Source organism: Pinus tabuliformis, chromosome 6 (assembly GCF_031772625.1).
Source record: "Pinus tabuliformis cultivar Carrire ecotype Pingquan chromosome 6, CPIR1, whole genome shotgun sequence".
Lineage (NCBI taxonomy): Eukaryota > Viridiplantae > Streptophyta > Pinopsida > Pinales > Pinaceae > Pinus > Pinus tabuliformis.
In genome coordinates, this window is record NC_142292.1 from 1,718,898,210 (window position 1) to 1,718,901,900 (window position 3,691).

Consider the following 3,691-nt stretch of genomic DNA (forward strand, 5'->3'; position numbering starts at 1 on the left):
AAATGAAATATGATAAAGAATGATTTTGAAGATTAAAGTGCGGTAAGAGATGCTTTATAATAATTGACAAGTCTCCTATTATTATGTGTTTTTAAATTTGAAATGCTCGTCAATGTCGTTGTTTCGTTATTGTAGCACGGCTTCATCACGACAGAAATATATTTTTATTTTTCCTTCAAAATTATAAATGATTTTAAACAAAATCATTAAAACTTATATTTAAACTTATTTATATTTATTTATTTTGATTTGAAATATAAGAATTATATTAATAGTTTAATTAATGGAATTCTGGTGGTTAAACATTTTGCTAATTAAAAAATTATTAAAATTGAAAATAAAAATATTAATAGATAGTTATTATTATAAAAAAACTGAAAAAATCATATTAAATTATGAAGAAGAAATTAAAATTATTTAATTTATTTTAGAAAATTATTTATCTAAATTAAAATTTAAATGGATTTATATAATTTTAGTTTTTTAAGTTTATATATATATATATAGGAGAAAAGAAATAGAGATAACACAACTTATTCTTAGCCATTAAAATATAGAAAAAGACATTGCTGGATTTTTGAATATAGAAAGTGATTTTGCCTTGAAAAATTTGTAGGTTAATTTTTAGATTTAATTTGTTTAGAATTTGGTAAAGATTTATTGAAATCATAAATTGGATTCATAATTTAAATGTTTCAAAAGTTTAAGAGTACTGAATCCGGATATGTAGTCAAAAAAATTAGTTTAAACAACACAAATCAAGATTTCACCACAAATTTTTTTTACCAAATTCCAACAAAAAATCATCTCACCTAAAAACAACACAAAAAATAAAGCTAAACTCTCTGAGCAATATAAAAAAAACAGAGCTAAACCATCTGAGCAATATAAAAGATTGTTAAGGCGGAAAAAAAAAAACTAAGATCAATGTAACGATCTGTGTGATATTTTGCAGATTGATCGCACTGAAAACTGAAGTGGAGGGAGATCTCCGTAACTTGCCTGTAATAAAATATCACAATATCACAATGTTATTAAAATATTGAGAAAAGGCACACGATTATAACACACCTATGTTGACGCAATATAATAAATATTTATGTCCACTTGAATTTCAATAGTTTACCCCCACTGAGGGGATCTGCAGATGAGTTATAATTCATCTACAGAAACCCTCCTCGACATCACATCTTAAACAACAATATCTATTATATAATCAATACTCCGCCTGAGAGGTTACATAGAGGGTCTACTACATCACATCTTAAACAACAATATCTATTATATAATCAATACTCCGCCTCAGAGGTTACATAGAGGGCCTCCTGAGGAGGGGAGTAGAGAATTATTGTAATCGACTATATTATGTGGCCCATCAGTTGTTGCAGGTGCAACCGTTGCACTTGCAGCTTGGTCCGCATTTGCAGTCGTTCTCTGCGCCTTCCATATTCTCGTACTGGAAGTTGATAGTTTCACCGATGAGCTCCAACCCAAAGGTGTTGCCCTTCTTGGTGCATTGGCTTTTGTCAGCGCAATCACAGTTTCCACAACCAGAAGACATCTTTGCACAATATTGCTTACCACACAGAATTGAATACTCTCAAAAACTCTTGAATGTGTTGAGAAAGCAAAACATTGCGTGACATTTATAGATGGAGAAGCTGATAATCCATAGGCCCGCCATGGCAATACGAGTGGTCGAAACTCTTTTGGAGTGGGACAGGGATTGCGTGCAGAGCACGCGCAGCTGCGGGAAAGTCCAAAGGAATCTCAATAATGGGTGTTGTTTTAACGTTGAAATTCACCAGTACGACAAACCACCCTTTCCTTTTCAATCGTACTCAGATTTTTGTGGTTTGCCATGCGAAACGTGTAGTGCACTCATTTGTAATCGTCTAGAATCCTCCACGTAAATTCAGCGCGCCATATCATTTCTTCTTCTTAAATCAGTATATTCTCCTTTCTTCCTCTTACCCAGGGTTGCTGGGAGCGTTCATTCATGACTTCCTCACTCTGGTTCGAATTGCTATATACACGATATGTTGTCATTTGTCATTAGTGGATACAACTATAATGTAATGATGATGTAATATATGACATCCATTTTAAATTAAATAATAGAAAATTTTAATTTTAAAATAAATAAAAAATCTTTAAAATTCATTATTTTTATTCATTTTTCATTCCTATTATGATTGCATTATATCAAAAATTTCAAACTCTCCCAAGAAACTTATGGGAGAGCAGGAGGCTCAACCTTATCAACTTTTCTAAATCGTGACTTCTAGTGAGTTTTCGCCCTCTTTCCCGATTGCGACTGCTGGTAAAAACATGGTTGTTGTTCAACGCTCTTAATGGGTTGGGAAATTTCTTTGCACCTTCGATAAGAAAGTACATAATAATAGTGATTCTCTCAACGTATTATTATTTTTTGGGGCAAATTATAATAATATATTTTTATTGAAATAAAAAATAATAATAATGATACATTTTTTACTTATTAGTTTAAAAGATATATTATTATTAGTTTTTTTGGTTTATTATTTGGGAAACTTTACTGGTAATTAAATTATAGTTTTTTTTTTCATCTAAATATCTATTTAAAAAAAATTGGCAAAAAAATAGAGAATTTGGTCGATATAAATTTAGTCCTAATTAATTATCTAACATGGAAACGAAAAAGCAACAAAAAGAACTAAAAAGGCCTTTGGCGAGAGAGAGAGAGAGAGAAAGAAAGAGAGAGAGTGGTGGGAGATAAAGGGGGAGAGAGGGTGAGAGCAAAACAGAGAGGTAGGGATAGAGTGAAAGAGGAAAGGGGGAAGCAAATTGGTGGAATAAAGACATGAGTGGCATGGTAAAGAGAGAGATAGGGAGTGAAACAAAGAGGATAAATCAACACACACACAGAAAGAGAGAGTGAGGGTGGTGGGAGATATAGGGAGAGAAGAGATGAAGGGAGGAAAGGCAAGTGGGAGTGGTAGGGAGAGAGAGAGAGGGAGGCACACAATGAGAGAGAGAGAGGGGGAAGGTAGAGAGAGGTAAACATAAATATAATGTGGGGAGTGAGAGAGGGAGAGAGAAAGAGAAGAATATTGGAAGTGAGGGAAGGAAGGAGGAAAAAATTGAGTAAGGGAGATGCAAGAAGGTTTAGAGAGACGACGAGAGTAGGGAAACGGAAAAGAGAGGAAGGGAAAGAGAGAGGGACAGAGAGAGGGGGGGGGGGGGTAGAAGGATAAGAAGCCAGGGTGATAAAAGGGTAGAGATGAGAGTGGGAGTAGAGAGAGGAGGAGGAAGAGAGGTGAAGAGGGAAATAGAGGGGATAATCAGAAAGGAAGAGAGAGTGAGATTGGGGGAGAGGAAGAGGGAGAGAGGAGGAGATACTAAGGGAGCATGTGTGCGTGTGTGAGAGAGAGAGGGGGGGAGAGGGCGTGGGGAGAGAGGGCAAGAGTGATAGAGGGAGTGTTGTTTTTGAGACCTTGAATGAAGTCGATTCCTCCTTTATATAGCCTTCATGTCCATCTTTGTATGTTGACTTGTAACTGCCTTTAGGCCAACTTCACCTTCTAGATAGGCTTACTTGTTTGTTAGCATTTGACGAGGTCTTGGAGGGTCGTTTGAATTTATTTTGACTCAAAATATTTCTTTTACAATATGTAACATTCCCCAAAATGGGTCTTTCATAAATGAAAAT

At 34.5% G+C, this 3,691-nt stretch overlaps 1 long non-coding RNA gene across 1 annotated transcript; it reads left to right on the forward strand.

The window, feature by feature from the left end:
- The first annotated feature begins 885 nt into the window (after positions 1–885).
- Positions 886–1,443, forward strand: LOC149265653 (uncharacterized). The gene is made up of 2 exons (XR_016251894.1): positions 886–1,235; positions 1,309–1,443. It is a non-coding gene; the product is annotated as an uncharacterized LOC149265653 (long non-coding RNA).
- Positions 1,444–3,691: the final 2,248 nt, after the last annotated feature.